The sequence below is a fragment of the Spea bombifrons genome, chromosome 9 (genome assembly GCF_027358695.1).
Source record: "Spea bombifrons isolate aSpeBom1 chromosome 9, aSpeBom1.2.pri, whole genome shotgun sequence".
In the NCBI taxonomy this organism is placed as follows: Eukaryota; Metazoa; Chordata; class Amphibia; order Anura; family Pelobatidae; genus Spea; species Spea bombifrons.
This window is the reverse complement of record NC_071095.1, coordinates 33,051,792-33,068,816: the sequence shown is the minus strand read 5'-3', so window position 1 is coordinate 33,068,816 and position 17,025 is coordinate 33,051,792. Positions and strand designations below refer to the sequence as shown.

At 45.2% G+C, this 17,025-nt stretch overlaps 1 protein-coding gene across 2 annotated transcripts in view; it reads left to right on the top strand.

Annotated features, from left to right (window-relative positions):
* Nucleotides 1-2,299: 2,299 nt before the first annotated feature.
* TMEM121 (transmembrane protein 121) overlaps nt 2,300-17,025 on the top strand; it is a 61,809-nt gene continuing 47,083 nt past the window's right edge. Inside the window, exons 1-2 of one of the 2 annotated variants that reach the window (XM_053474874.1) lie at nt 2,300-2,785; nt 13,537-13,680. The gene's annotated coding sequence lies outside the window, so the exon portion shown is untranslated. The remainder of the gene's footprint in view (nt 2,786-13,536; nt 13,681-17,025) is intronic. The other variant, XM_053474873.1, reaches the window with a different exon arrangement.

Below are 17,025 nucleotides of genomic sequence, written 5' to 3'. Positions count from 1 at the left end.
CCAAGAAGAAGGGGGTGTAGTGTTTCCTAAGCTTCACCCATATTTAATGGAAATCCATTCAGAACCTCTCCAAAGTGGTTCAACTTCTCGCGTTTGACCAAAAAGGACCATAGCTTGTGTGGACAACAAAGGCTCAAGAGGCATTTGAAAATCTAAAATGTTTTTTTTTATACCACAGCCCCTATCCTGTTCCCTTATCCACAACAACCTTATGTTCTAGAGATGGATGCCTCCAAAACAGCAATGGAAGATGTTCTGTCCTAAAGACCTAGTGACCAAGAGAAGCTACATCATATTTTCAGAGACCCCAGGGTCTGGTTGGGGCTGGGAAGACCATATAGTTCCCCTTGCTTTAAGCAAAGGCCATGTAGTGATGTTAAACTTACATTGAGTACCCCTAAGCTATTAATTACCACCAACCCCACCACACACAGGGAAGAGGAAGAACGAGCTAATCGTTTATTTTTTATGCTTTTCTTTTAGTGGGGAAAGGGATTGGAAGTGTTACTAGAGAGGGAGATGCTGATCAGAAAGGTAGGAGATAGAGCAGTCATAGAGACCAAATCATAAAAAGTTTGAAGTAGAAGAGAATGCTTCATGGTGTCAAAAGCTGAAGAAAGCTTGAGTAGGATTAGCATAGAGTAGGTCATTAGTAATGTTAATAAGGGCGGTCTCAGTAGAAAATCAGTGAATAGGAGGGTGAGGAGTGAAAGGGAAGGGCATGTGGGGGGACAGTGCTGATATTTCATATCTGAAGGTTCAGATTTAATTATTGAAGAATGTGGCAAGGAGGACAAGGAGGAGATAAGAGAGGTGAAGTAGCTTTTCTTGAGAAGGTTGATAGTAGGAGTGTAGCATATTGACAGTGACATATTCCAGGAGGGGTACATTCATACCAAAACTAAAATGTGTGTGAAAAGATTGGTGGTAGAATTAGTGTATGGAAAGAGTTAGAATACTAGCTTTTAAAATACCCTGGGGTGTCTAGTTTTAAAACATATAAATGGTTTGATGGTGTAAATTGCATTGGTCGGCTTCAAAGATGTCCCAAATAGCACATGGGGACAGAAGTACCAGATTTGGAAAAAATGGTTTTGAAATGCTACTAGTTTTTCTAAACTCAGGACAAATAGTATAATCTACCTAGCAGCTTTTTATAGACAAGTAAAAGATTTTCCAAGTAAAAGTCAGAAAAAGTCTTTTTTTATCTAAACTTTTTACTATATTTTATACTTTTTTATAGTAAGTGATATGATACAATCAAAATAATGAAAGCCTTTCTTGTCCTAAAAAATTCAATATATAACTTGTGCGAGTTCAGTAAATGAGACAGAAGAAAATTACATGAGCACCACAGTAATGTTAAAACAGCCATTGTTATCAGGGCCGGCCTTAGAAGTGTGCGACCTGTGCGGCCGCACAGGGCGCCATGGCAAAAACATTGGGTTTTTTTTGTTTTGTTTTTTTTAACTTTATTTAACATTCTCCATGTTAAATAAAGTTTGGTTTAACTTTATTTAACATGGAGGATGTTGAATAAAGTTGAAAGTTTTCAGCAACTGCTCGGCGCCCCTCAGTCTCCGTGACTCCGTCGCGGTGGGCCGTTTCACTCTCAACTGTGAAGCACGCACCGCGGCAGAACCGGAAGACGGACGCCTCCCGCTCCCACTGCAGGACTCAACAAGGTAAGTAAGGATAATGGGAAGTAGGGAGAGGCGGGAGAGGGAAGGCAGTGAGAAGGGGCAGAGGGGGGGAATGCAGTGAGAAGGGGCAGAGGTGGTAGATAGTGAGAAGGGGCAGAGGGGATAGATAGTGACAAGATTTTTTTCCTTTCTTTTTTTGGGATGGGGGGGCGCCAGAGGAGTAGTTCGCACAGGGCGCCAGAACACCTAAGGCCGGCTCTGATTGTTATGAAGGGTACAGAAAACCATTGTCACGAAGGAGTTAAAGGACATGCAAAAATATTGAATACCTAAATATTTAATACATTAAACGACAAAAAAAATCCTAATTTTTGCATGTATTCTGTCGAGATATGTCATAAACCTGCATCATCACAATACTTGTTAATTCCCACAGTGAGGTTTGCAGCTGTTGGTTGTGTAAATGACCATTTATTGTCCAAAGTCCAAGACTTTATTGCAGGGACGGTAAACATGTGTAGGAAGATGTAACTGTATATTCCACATTTCTGTCTTAAGCGTGGTTCCGCCTCTCATCAAGACAAGCACGGAAATTTGAGGAAAAAGAGAGGCAGTACTTGTAATATAAGCGTTTGTCATTTAAATGGCTGCAAGAATGCAGTGTGGTCGTTTCTGCACCTAATAACTGTAGCCTTTTCCACAGCAACCACATTGGCAACTAACATATACACGGCAGAACGGAGGACGTGATATGCTTGACGGTAATGCATAAGCAAGCTGACAATATAATATGCAGGTTTCCTTATGAGTGAAGTTACATATAAATTCAATGCCCTCCCAAGCAGGGGAATCGATACACAAGCACACAGGCAGTGCTGCTTCAACGTTCTCAATTTGCTCTAAACGCTCAAGATATTTATTGCAAGTCTGCGCTCTTGCGTTTTGTTCACGGATTGCATGGTTTGGACATCGAAGGAGCTGCCATTTTTGTCATAAGGATAATAATAAACCGAAGGTTTTTAATATGCTAGGGAAAGAAAAACGGCCCATAGGAAAGCCGTTACTTCGTTTTTGACGGGATCAAAATGAAACATAACTGGTGATCAAGCGTTAAATTCGGACCCTGGTGCAGTGGAATAAAGGTCAGATTCATTGATATTTCACCTTAAAATGATTTCCTGTGGTGGGCGACCATTACTTCACTTACATCTTGTCTACATGGTAGTTATCTCTGGTTTCGTTATATGGATTTTTATTTGTTTTAATGGAGAGATGTTTTTAAACAAATCGTACCAGAAAAAAGGATGTAGAAATGCTGCTCACGTTATTAAATCTCTCACACCGACACTGTAGCAGCATGTTGGGGGCTGCTTTGTCCCTGCAATATTTATGGCGCTAAATGGGGTTATCTCACACCTGTTTAAAATCGTTAGGACGGAATATTACAATTTCCGAACCTTGTATTGAGGGCGAGAGAATCGTAATCCCAATAGTATGTGTATTCTCTCTTCACAAGCTGTTGTATTTCCAATTAGAACCGACTGAAAAATAAAACCGTTTACCCAGACCTCACTGAGCTGCTAAAATATAACGTCCATTCCATGATTAAATGTTGCATATTTGAGCTACTAATGATAAAATCTAATAAACTGATTGCATTTTGTCACTAGAAATTCCATTTATGCTAGTTGCAGGGAACCTTATGTGTCGTTGAACACATTATTTTGGCGTATGACAAAAAAATACACCAGTTGGATGTACTCGGTATTGTGGCATTTGTTAATTGGCCTTGATTTCTTACTGCTTCTTCCTCAGTTAAGTAATTACAGATATAGGGAATTCTAGTTAATTTACATATTTTATAGTAGCACCTATATATATATGTGTGTGTATATATATATATATATATATATATATATATATATATATATATATATATATTATACCAGTACCAATTTAAGTATGTGAGGTGTAGCGTGCACATTGTATTATATACATAATGTGTTTCCCTCTGGATGGACTTCTGCAGATGTCTGCTAGTATAGACCTCAACTGTCTGACTGTATTTGTAATAACTTGTTGATTTTGAAGGACCCTGCCTTAATCATACAGCTGCATGTACCGTATTTGCTGAAATATAAGACAAGTTTTTTTTCAGAGCAAATGCTCTGAAAAATACTCCTTGTCATGTATTTGAGGTCATTTTATAATGTGACCTCAAATAGAGGTTTGGCTATACGATTAAGATCCGGATCCCTGCAGCGCTGCAGGGGACCTGGATCTTCCTCTCTGGCAGCTGGTGAACCTGTTCTGCTGCCTGGCACTTCCACTGGGGCTTCTATGACAGAGCATGACATGAACCTTGCATTGTGCAGATGTCGACCAGAGTGGTATATAGGGCATATCCGGGGGGGGGGTATTCAGAGCGGCAAGCCTGGGGGCAGATGTGCATAAAAAATTTAACATTTAAAAATAATTATGCAGTTATGTCACCATCAGTGACATGTACCAGATGCTGTAAATTCACAACTGAAGTACAATTTGTGTGATAAAAAAATGACCTAATTGATGGGGTAAATTGCATTGGCTGGCTTTAAAGATACCCAAAATAGCACATGGGGCAGAATAACCAGATTTGGAAAAAATGGTTTTGAAATGGCAAAAAGCTACTTGTACTTATTGTCCAATAATTTGCAGGAAAAAAAAAACATTGGGTATTTCTAAACTCAGGACAAATTTAGCAGGTTTTTTCATTAGCTTTTTTGGATGAGTAAAATATTTTTCAGTTTTTCATCATTTTATTTTTTTAATAGGAAATTAGATATGATCAAGAAATTGTATCTGAAGATAGGCCTTCTTGTCCTGAAAAAAAACAATATATAACTTGTGTGAGTACACTGAATAGGTGAGGAGAAAATTACAGCTAAACACGAGCACCGCAAAAGTGTTAAAACAGCCTTGGTCCTAAAGGGTACAAAAAATTAAAGGGGTTAATATTAAAATTGTGGGTCAGGGTCAAATCAGGATCATCTTGTCACGCTACCGGCAGGGAGATCCTCCGGGTCCCCCGGCCGGCAACGGCAACCGCCGCAAGCTAGGGGGAGACCCCCCGCTTCGGTCCGGCAGCCACAGCTGCCGCGAGGAAGAGGGAGACCCCCCGCTTCTGAGCGGCAGCAGCAGCCGCCGCGAGGTAGGGGAAGACCCCCCGCTTCTGCACGGCAACCTCAGCCGCTTCTAGGGAGAGGACTCCCTGCCTTCCCTCAGCAGCTACAGCCACCGCGCAGAAGGGGGAGACCCCCCGCTTCTGTACAGCAGACGCAGCTGCCGCGGAGAAGGGGGAGACCCCCCGCTTCTGCACAGCAGACGCAGCCGCCGCGGAGAAGGGGGAGCTCTGGTGTCCGGACACGTTCTTCTTCACGCCACCTAGTGGCGCCAGCGGATACTACATCGACTTATATTGGGAGATTACGTAAACGCCACACACAAGATGGCCGCGCAGGAAGTGACGTATCGGCGGTTTGAATATTTGGCGGGAAATCCCTAATTAGTGCCTAAATTCCTGGGACTATTTAAGAGACGCTCTAACACTCAGACTTTGCCTTCTGATGGTCGTGCCTATCTCGGTAGCGCCTTCCCAGTACGCGTTCTTGTTGTTCCCGTTATTGACCTCGGCTTGTTCCACGACTACTCTGATCTCTGGTATCCTGACCTCGGCTTGCTCCTCGACTATCCTGATCTCTGGTATCCTGACCCTCTATTATAGACGGGGATCAGGAAAAAGCTAATCTATTAAATATATTCTTCTCTGTTGTATTCACAGAGGAAAATGAAATGCCATGTAATATACAGCAGGATGAGATAAATGCCCCAGTACATGTCGCCTGTCTAACCCAGGAAGAAGTGCAGTGCAGCCTAAAAAAAATCAAAATAGACAAATCACCAGGTCCAGATGGCATTCACCCCCGCGTTCTAAGGGCGTTAAGTAATGTAATAGACAGACCCCTATTTCTAATATTCAAGGACTCTATACTGACAGGGTCTGTTCCCCAGGACTGGCGCATAGCAAATGTTGTGCCAATATTCAAAAAGGGGACAAAAAGTGACCCGGGGAATTATAGGCCTGTTAGTTTAACTTCTGTTGTATGTAAACTGTTTGAGGGTTTCTTAAGAGATGCTATTTTGGAGAATCTCAATGAAAATAAATGTATGACTCCATATCAGCATGGGTTTACAAGGGATCGGTCCTGTCAAACTAACCTGATCAGCTTTTATGAGGAGGTGAGCTCAAGACTGGATCGGGGTGAATCGCTGGATGTCATATATCTTGATTTTTCCAAAGCATTCGATACGGTGCCACATAAAAGGCTGGTACATAAAATGAGAATGCTTGGGCTGGGGGAGAATGTGTGTATGTGGGTAAGTAACTGGCTCAGTGATAGGAAACAGAGGGTGGTTATTAATGGTACATACTCTGAGTGGGTGACTGTTACTAGTGGGGTACCACAGGGGTCAGTTTTGGGTCCTATTCTTTTTAATATATTTATGAATGACCTTGTAGAGGGATTGTATAGTAAAGTATCAATCTTTGCAGACGATACTAAGCTCTGTAACGTGGTTAACACAATAGAGGACAGTGCACGATTACAAATGGATCTGCATAGGTTGGAGGCTTGGGCTGGGATGTGGCAGATGAGGTTCAACACAGATAAATGTAAGGTTATGCACATGGGGAAGAAAAATCCAGGCTGGGAATATGTATTAAATGGGAAAACACTGGGGGGGGACTTAATAACTATGCATAAATATATAAGGGGGCAGTACAGAGATCACTCCCAGGACCTATTTATACCCAGGACTGTATCTATAACAAGGGGACATCCTCTACGGCTGGAGGAAAGAAGATTTCTACACCAGCACAGACGGGGGTTCTTTACAGTAAGAGCGGTGAGACTATGGAACTCTCTGCCAGAGGAAGTGGTAATGGTAAACTCAATAAAAGAGTTTAAAAGGAGCCTGGACGTGTTTCTTGAAAGCAATAATATTAGAAGTTATGGATATTAGATTAATAGGGACAGAACGTTGATCCAGGGATTTATTCTGATTGCCATATTTGGAGTCGGGAAGGAATTTTCCCCTTGGTATGGGGCAATTGGCATCTGCTTCATAAGGGTTTTTTGCCTTCCTCTGGATCAACACAGTAGGGACACAATATGTATATAGGTTGAACTTGATGGACTTTGGTCTTTTTTCAACCTTATGAACTATGTAACTATGTTACTATGTTACCGTTTGTTCTGGAGGTCGATGCATCCGAATCTGGAGTCGGGGCTGTTCTTTCACAGAGGGCCTCCTACAGTGGTCCTCTCCATCCTTGCGGGTACTTCTCCAGGAGATTCTCCCCGGCAGAAAGGAACTATGATGTTGGGAACAAGGAACTGCTGGCTGTCATCCTTGCGCTAGAGGAATGGCGTCATCTTCTGGAGGGCGTTCCTATTCCCACGCTGATTCTGACAGATCACAAGAATCTACAGTATATAGAGACTGCCAAGTGCCTGAACCCTCGACAAGCCAGATGGGCCTTGTTTCTCTCCCGTTTTTCATTTGTATTGACTTATTGTCCGGGCTCCAAGAACGTCAAGGCGGACGCTCTCTCCCGAATGCATGTGCTCCCCGAGGAGGAGGGTCGTGCGCCCGAGCCCATTATACCTGCTACCAAGGTCCTCGCTGCACTACATACTCGTTGCCAAACTCCCTTACTTGACCGGATCTCTGGTTTACAAGCCCGAGCTCCAGCCTCCTTGCCGGCTGAGACACTGTTTGTTCCCGCACACCTCCGTACCCGCATGCTTCGCCTGTCCCATGGGTCCAGAACTGCAGGCCACCCAGGGTTAGCACGCACCAAGGATCTCGTTTCTAGGACATTTTGGTGGCCAGAATGGACTAAGGATACTGCCCTGTTCGTCCGCTCCTGTCTCAAGTGCGCTGCCAATAAGTCCTCCAGGAGGCACCCTGCTGGGTTGCTTCACCCATTGCCTCGGCCTTCAAGGCCCTGGACCCACATTGCCATGGACTTTATTGTGGACTTGCCCAACTCTAAGGGGCATATCGTGATTCTGATGATCATTGATCATTTTTCAAAGATGGCCCACCTTTGAGGAGACTTCCCATGGCATCGGTATTGGCGGACATATTCTTGTGGGAGATTGTCCGTCTTCATGGAGTTCCCACCGAGATCGTCTCCGACCGTGGCACACAATTTCTTGCACGTTTCTGGCGCGAGTTCACGAGAGCATTGGATGTTACATTAGCGTTTTCATCGGCCTATCACCCACAGTCTAACGGTGCTGCAGAGAGGGCTAACCAGCACCTTGAACAATATCTGCGCATCTTCCTCAACCAACATCAGGACGATTGGGTTGAACTGCTACCTTTGGCAGAGTTTGCTCGGAACAATGCGGTACAAGAGTCTACAGGAGAGTCCGCCTTCTAATGTGTTTACGGTCTTCATCCGCAACCCTTCCCTGGAGCCTTTCCGAATTCTCCTGATCCAGCACTGGAGGAACGGCTGACTAATATCCAGTCCACCTGGGCTTCAGTGCAAAGGGCCCTGGAACTGGCTGGTAGACGACAGGAACTCCAAGCCAACAAGAGGCGTTCCGGTACTCCTGCGTATTCTCCTGGGGACCGCGTTTGTTTGTCTACGAGATACCTGCGGTCCCCTTTTCGATTGTCCGTCGGGTGAATCATGTCGCCTATGAACTTTCTCTGCCAAGGACACTCCGTATCCCTCGAGTCTTTCACGTCTCGCTATTGAACCGTTTTTCTACTAGACCCTCTGCCGCAGAGACTTCGGGGCGTATTCCTCAAGCCATCCTGGACTGTCGCAGACAACAAGGGAGTCTCCAGTATCTTGTTCATTGGAGGGGACTCGGTCCAGAGGATCGTTCCTGGGTTCCTGAAGCTCGTTTCCATGCCCCTCATCTCGTGCGTGCATTCCATGCTAGAGGGCAGCGTTGTTCGGGCAGGGGTCGCCCTGAGGTCGCCCCTTTGAGGAGGGGTACTGTCACGCTACCGGCAGGGAGATCCTCCGGGTCCCCCGGCCGGCAACGGCAACCGCCGCGAGGTAGGGGAGACTCCCCGCTTCGGTCCGGCAGCCGCAGCTGCCGCGAGGAAGAGGGAGATCCCCCGCTTTTGTACAGCAGACGCAGCCGCCGCGGAGAAGGGGGAGACTCCCCGCTTCTGCACAGCAGACGCAGCCGCCGCGGAGAAGGGGGAGACCCCCCGCTTCTGCAAAGCGGAGGCAGCCGCTGCAGCTTGAAGGAGGACTTACCTCATCCACGCCGCGTTCCCAGCAGCTTCAGCCGGAGCACAGAGGATTGTTCCTGGGTTCCTGAAGCTCGTTTCCATGCCCCTCATCTCGTGCGTGCATTCCATGCTAGAGGGCAGCGTTGTTCGGGCAGGGGTCGCCCTGAGGTCGCCCCTTTGAGGAGGGGTACTGTCACGCTACCGGCAGGGAGATCCTCCGGGTCCCCCGGCCGGCAACGGCAACCGCCGCGAGGTAGGGGAGACTCCCCGCTTCGGTCCGGCAGCCGCAGCTGCCGCGAGGAAGAGGGAGATCCCCCGCTTTTGTACAGCAGACGCAGCCGCCGCGGAGAAGGGGGAGACCCCCCGCTTCTGCACAGCAGACGCAGCCGCCACGGAGAAGGGGGAGACCCCCCGCTTCTGCAAAGCGGAGGCAGCCGCTGCAGCTTGAAGGAGGACTTACCTCATCCACGCCGCGTTCCCAGCAGCTTCAGCCGGAGCACAGGTCCGGCTCTGGTGTCCGGACACGTTCTTCTTCACGCCACCTAGTGGCGCCAGCGGATACTACATCGACTTATAATTGGGAGATTACGTGAACGCCACACACAAGATGGCTGCGCAGGAAGTGACTTATCGGCAGTTTGAATATTTGGCGGGAAATCCCTAATTAGTGCCTAAACTCCTGGGACTATTTAAGAGACACTCTAACACTCAGACTTTGCCTTCTGATGGTCATGCCTATCTCGGTAGTGCCTTCCCAGTACGCGTTCTTGTTGTTTCCTGTTGTTCCCGTTATTGACCTCGGCTTGTTCCACGACTACTCTGATCTCTGGTATCCTGACCTCGGCTTGCTCCTCGAGTATCCTGATCTCTGGTATCCTGACCTCGGCTTGCTCCTCGACTATCCTGCTCTCCGGTATCTTGACCTCGGCTCTCTGGACCATCCTTTGCCAGTCCTTCCTGACTACGGTGTCTCCTCTGTACGCTGTGCCGTGACACATCTTTTAATGAGCAAATGTAGTAGCTAGTGTTCTGCTGTGCTGCGCAATAAATACATAGATCTGTATTTAATTTGATGCTAAGTATGCAAATTAGAATCAACAAAGAAAGAAGTAGGGCACTTGTTAATTACTAGTGAAAGCAAAATGCAAACCACTCTACAGTGCTGGAGTTTAATGCATATTTGATATCATTCATAAGTGTACCTTTTTGTGCCTTTTCCATAGTCGTCTTTTCATTTTCTTGCTACAAAGAATTTGGAAATATATGACAAAATTGTGACGGGGGTTCCTGTACCCTGACTGGGTACGCCCGCCAAACGTTGCTTCCTTCCCGAGACTTCAGCGATTAATCCTCTCAGTACTAGACAGAACCAGCGGTAGAGAAAGACTTGGCGGAATGGAGCTGCGCTGGTGCTGTAGCTGACCGAAATCTAGCTGATGCAGCGCATGTACTGTCTTGACAAGGACAGTAAGTGATTACAGCACCCACCACAAGCATCAGACAGAACTCATCTTGAGGTGAAAAACAACTTATCCAAACTCTTTCGGATTAGGAGATAATCCCATCACTACAACAATACCCCACCCAGACAGCCTGGCGCCACAACCAGGCCACCAAGCACAGCAATGCCCATATAACCCTAAAGCGTTGTTTTCGGGGTGATCCCAAAGTGCTCCCTTTCCCAACCACCCTCTTGTCTGAGCCCCACCACCAGAGGTATATTTGTGCAAAAGAGCCCTCTGGTGGGGCCAGGGGCATCCAAGATATTTAGGGTTAAAAGTCCTCTGCAGCCCTGGTTCCTTGACCCTGAATGGTACTTTGTACACTACTCCAACCCCTGAACCACGAAGACTTCTGTGACAAATGTTGACAGTGCCCAAATTGGTTTCAATAGGAGCGCTTTTCTCCACTGATTAGCTGCCTCGAGGCAAGAATAGTAGGACTAGAGAAGAGGTAAGTGTTTTTATTATTTCATTATTTTATTATTCTCATTTTTTGAAGAATGTATATTTGACCCTTTGTGTACCAGGGGCCTGTCCAAATTTACCCTCTGGGAGACAATTTCTACTTTACCTATGGAAAAACTTAGAGGATTTAAATGCCTGAAATTCTGATGTCACCAGGGGACCTCCTTACTCTGACAGAGATCTGTCCCAAACCCCTAATCCTACCTTATAGACATTCTAATCATCTGCATAGCTAGCGAAGAAGAACTTTTATGGCATACAAACTTGCACACACTTCATTCTACTATTAATCTGAAACTCAGTTATTCCCAAACCCACCTTTGCTTCCCGGACACAACCATCAGTATCTGAAACAATACCATTCAAACCTCTCTATACTGCAAACCGGCGGACAGTCCCAGTTACCTCTACAGCAAAAGCTTCCACCTGGAGCACACAAAAATGTATATTCTACAGCAAAACCATAAAACGCAACCACAGTTGTTCTGACCCTGGAGACAGAGAAAAGCGACTAAAAGACCCCAGGAAGGAGGTTCAAGGATATGAAACTAAAGTGACAGATGACCAAATAAGAAGAGCAACAGACATACAGAGAAGAACACCCTGAAGAGACCATTCCAGCCATTATGGATGTTGAATCCCTCTAAACCAGTAATGGGGAACGTTTTTGAGCCAGAGTGCCCAATTTTCTGCATGAAACCAAGTTGCCAGCACTGCATATTAAACATGGAAAGGAAGTTTTTTCGGTACAAAATTACTACGCACAACAGTGTGCATCAATTTGCCCATATAGATTGTTTTTTAAGCATAGAAACATAGATTGTGTCAGCAGATAATAACTATTTGGCGGACCTATCTGCCCAAGAAGAAAAACACACGAAAAGAGGGTCTATTAGTAAAAAGGATTTTATTAAATAACATTAGCATTTGTACTGAAATTGAAATTATATTAGTCTATAACAAAATAGAGCCTAACAATTCACAGTACTTGTCCTGCATAGTCTGCCAACTCTTCTCCATGAGGACCAAGAACTTTACATTACTAAACTTTTAGCAACATCACTAAAAGTAAAGAGAGACATATGAAGGAAGTAGAAAATAACTAATTGATTTGTCTGAAATCTAAACTTTCCTCTTATTGGCTTCAACGAGTTTTCAACAGAAAACAGCTATGATTGAAATCACAGCCATTGATCAGAAGCATATAGGATGATCCCTCTGTTCACTGTAAAATTATTTCATGGGATAATACAAATTGGGCATTTTCTATAACTCTCAGTTCTTGTATGCTTATATATGCCTGGAACACCTGGAAATCGCACTGCAGGCCTGAAACAACTGAATAAGACATACAAACTGCTGGGGGTAGCCACAGAAGTCTTAACAAACCCACGACCCATAGTCAATAGGGAGGAGGCTGGCAGTTAGGCCTCTCCAGTAGTCCCAGTGATGGAGGGTTCCGTCACACACACAAACCCAGATTTGCAGGTATAGATCAATTGGAAATCGCATAAAAACTCAGCATTAAATGTATAGATTAAAAAAAACTAAATTACAGGCATAGATCATAGGTTGCACATTCCAATGGAAACAGAAGGGGCACAGAATGGTTGCTGAAAACTTTTTCATGAGCGACCGCTCGGCGCACCTCTCTTTCCTTCGCTCCCTGACAGTCCCTGCACCCACCTCGACGTGGCACCGCCTCGACATGGCCGCACAACCCAAAAGCCTTCCCTGACAGTTTGGCCGCCTACCAAAACTGAAGGCTTTGCGTGCCTGTTGTGGCGCACGTGCCATAGGTTCGCCATCGCTGCTCTATACCAACATCCCAAACAATGATGAATTAGAAGCATGCCGGAAATACCTACAACAAGGTTGCTTCGCTTGTTATGCCATCTTAACATTCATGGAGTTCACAGTGTGTGTGTGTGTAAAGCAAGGAAGCGGACTAAGGTAAACCGGCCTGAGTCTGCTCTTTGATGACACATTAGTCTGTTGAGCCTGGGCAGATGCCTAAAGGGTTCCTGGCAATAGCAAGCCCTGTTGGTGCCAAGGAAAATCCTGTGGGTTTGGAATAGCCAGTGGCAGTGGCAAGTCCTGGTGGTGCAATTGCAGATCAGCTTGGTGGTATAATCTGGGCCTTAATAAGTAGGTGGAACTGAATTGTGCTCATTATGTGGGTTGGGCAGAGTGAGCAGAGCTTTGGTGCAGGGTGTTAATTTTCAAGTATGTAGTATGTATTTGGTAGTTGCGCTGCAAAGTGTCCCCGGAATGTTTTGTTATCCTTTTGGCAGCTTATGTTAAGTGCTTTGACAGCCTGTCACAACAGCTTGCTTTAGTATTGAAAGTGAGAGAAACAGAAGTCTCTCTGTCTAAATAATTTTTTTTAAAAAAAGATTAAACATAAGGTTCATTGCTGTATAAGCGATGTGCACTTTGGCGATGGATGGAAACCCCTCTAGTGATGTAACAAGGTTTTTCTGCACCACCCCATACATTCCCCAAAACTTTCCAAATGCATGTGGGGCATCACATGCATTTGGCAAAGACATACAATATACACTCATCAGCTGTAACCCCCTGCGTTATATTCTGTATGTCCCCCTTTTGCCCCAAAACAGCCCTGCCCATCATTGCATGGACTCCACTGGATCTCTAAAGGTGTGCTGTGGAATCTGGCACAAAGGCGTTAGCAGCAGATACTTTAAGACCTGTGAGTTGCAAGGTGCCTTCATGGATTCATCCTGGTGCCATATGTTCTTCAGGTAAGCAACGCACACGCACCTGTATATCCACATGATGTAAAAGCAAACATGATTCATCAGACCAGGCCACCTTCTTGCATTGCTCAGTGGTCCAGTTCTTATGCTCACTTAGGCACTTCTGGCAGTGGACAGGGATCATACACAACAAATTGTGATGCACTGTGTGTTCTGACACCTTTCTATAAGAACCAACATTAACTTTTTCAGCAATTTGAACTACAGTGTCCTGTCTGTTGGATTTGGCCACACAGCCAGCCTTCGCCTCCAACATGTATCAATGAGTGTCACGAACGCACTCTACTCCAAGCGTGCGCGTGACTTGGTTCTGGTGGTAAAAGGGTTAAAATTCATCTGTCTGCCCTAGACCGAAAATAGTGATAAAAATACAAATATCCACCCTTAATACCACCCGCAATTAACTATAATGATATAACAAATATCAAAATAACGCTGCCACCACCAAGACAATTTAGAAATGGGGTGTCTTGGTACCCCAAGCAAATTAGACTATAAAAACCCACACAGTATATTTTAACACAATAATTACGTGATTTAAAATTACCAATAAAACGGTCTCTTCAGGTAACGTGAGTCTTTACCAGACAAAGGCAGAACTTAATAAAGGAATATTTATTATGAACAAAAAAATCACAGTGCATACACAAAAAGATGATAAACGGATTATTTACACCAAACAGATAAAATAAAAAGGAGAAAATTACAGAAAACCTAACTACTCACTGAATGGTCAAGTAACAGTTTTTCTGTCCGTAGGGCTCCCGCAAGGAAAGATGGCAACTTACTCAAAATTAGATCTTGGCCCCTAGTAAGCACACTGACCAATCTTTTCTCATTAACTTTATACTCTTTCCCAGTTCATCTCGAGTTTCCAAGCCGGCCCAGAGGTGGTATAAGCGGAGGGAAGGTGTACCATAAGTGACCTCCCCCTTGTGTGGTGGAAACATATCAGTCCAAATAACTTATTTTCATTTTATCGTCCCTCCTGTGCTCGCCACAGCCATAATTCATGCACTTATGAATTTCCTGTAAATTGTGAAGTCCATAGATATGTCACACTTGCTACTTATGACTAAACATCATAGACTTCACAATTCCTCCCAAAATGGTTAAGTGGCGCCGCCATGTTTGTACTCTTTTTGTAGGGTGCGCTTTCCCCGTTCTAGGTATGCACACAAGGAGGTATGATAATGAATATATGAGTTATTATTGATATGTGTTGGATATGAAATGGTTTTCCTGACTGCTAGTGGTCACTTAGCATATCAAAGAATCCATTATATATGAGGGGATACAGGCATATGGTGAAGGACTCGGCTAGCAGACTTAAAGGCACCGCCTCCCTGTGAAATTTCACACCTTGCAGAGGGCCTTGGTTGGAGTCCCAGCTTCAAAAGACCAATTTATCTAAAAAAAACCTTTTGGCGCCACATGCCTATACAATCGAATTAACCCCTCACATACTGAAATTGGCCATACCATCTCTACCAGGTAGCAAGTCCATGTATGCACTACACAAGTTGGTGTGACAATGAGCCTTGGCCTCCCATGACCCTGTCGCTGGTTCACCACTTTTTCTTCCTTGGACAACTTTTGTTGTACTGACCACTGCAGATGGGAATGCCCAACAAGAGCTGCAGTTTTGGAGATGCTCTGACCCAGTTGTCTAGCCATCACAATTTGGCCCTGGTCAAAGTGAATCAATTTTCCTGCTTCTAACACATCAGTTTTGCAAATGAAATGTTCACTTGCTGTTTAATACCGTATTGGCTCGAATATAGGCCGCACTTTTTTCCCCCACTTTAAGTCTTTAAAGTGGGGGTGTGGCCTATATTCGCGGTCTAGCGCCCGACGCCCGGGACATGCAGTCCCGGGCGATGGGCAGGCAGCGGGGTTAGGATACAGATCCCCCGCAGCGGTGCAGGGGACCTGCATCCTACTCCCCGATACGCTCAGACAGCCTCCCCTGCCAGGACTTCCCACGGGGGGGTGCCGGCACGGGAGGTTGTCTAAGCGCATCGTGCGGACCGTCCGCACGATGCGTTTTACCTCTGCCCCCCCCGGACTTACCGGAGCAGACTCCTGGGTGTCTTGCGGGGGACATCTACGCAATACAACTTCCGGTGCCGACACTGGATGTGCCAGCACTGGAAGTTGTATACGCGTATACGCGTATGTCCCCCGCCGGCCTCGCAAGACACCCGGGAGTCTGCTCCGGTAAGTCCGGGGGGGGGGGCAGAGGAGGACAGTGGTAGCATATCTCGGGGAGGGAGGACAGTGGCAGCATATCTCGGGGAGGGAGGACAGTGGTAGCATATCTCGGGGAGGGAGGACAGTGGTAGCATATCTCGGGGGGGAGGGACAGAGTGGCAGCATGTTTTTTGGTGCTTTTTTAAAGAAAAAAACTTTTTCTTTAAAAAAGCACCAAACGTTTAGGGTGCGGCCTATATACGGGGGCGGCCTATATCCGAGCCAATACGGTATATCCCACACACAGACAGGAACTATGATAACAAGATTAACAGTGTTGTTTACTTCACCTGTCAGGGGTCATAATGTTATGGCTGATCGGTGCACATCCAAAGGGCAAAATGCGCAAAATAGCAGCAGAACATCAGTACAACTGGAACAAAATAAGAGTCCAGCATAAAGAAATGTCAGTCCTTAATCCCTCAACTGGGGTTACAAGTGTTTTCAGCAGTTCAAAGCGGGTCATGTAACATATCAATAAACGTGATACGGAAGGGGGGTGCCCCCCACATATAAGGAAGTTACTTGGCCGTTTCAAACATGGAGACATCGTTTAATACAGAGGATTGGAAGATTGTTTATTTCTGTGGAATATTTTCACTGTTATGGTCAGGTGTCCACAGACTTTGGGATGTATTTGGTAATATAGTGTATATTGGTGATAGTCTTATTACTATCCCATGCACGTTTAACCCTTAATGTGCCAACTACATACCTTGTATGTAAATGGGAAAGTGGACCTCGGTGCTTCCAGGTTAGTTGCTGTCAGTTATTCTCTACAGCAGTTAACCTGGCCTCCCAGGAGAAACATTTTTTCCAGACCTCTGGCACTCAAATGTAGGGCTGCAACTAACGATTATTTTCATAATCAATTAGTTGGCCGATTATTTTTTCGATTAATCTATTGAATCGGATAAAAAAAATGTACTTTTTTCGTTTATTTAAAATAAAAACTTATAATTTACATTAAGATGTGTCATTAACACTTTTATCTCTATCACAATGGCATTTCTCTATTCACCTTCTTATTTTACTGACATAATAATTAAAGCTATATTTTAAAGGTTCAAGAACCCA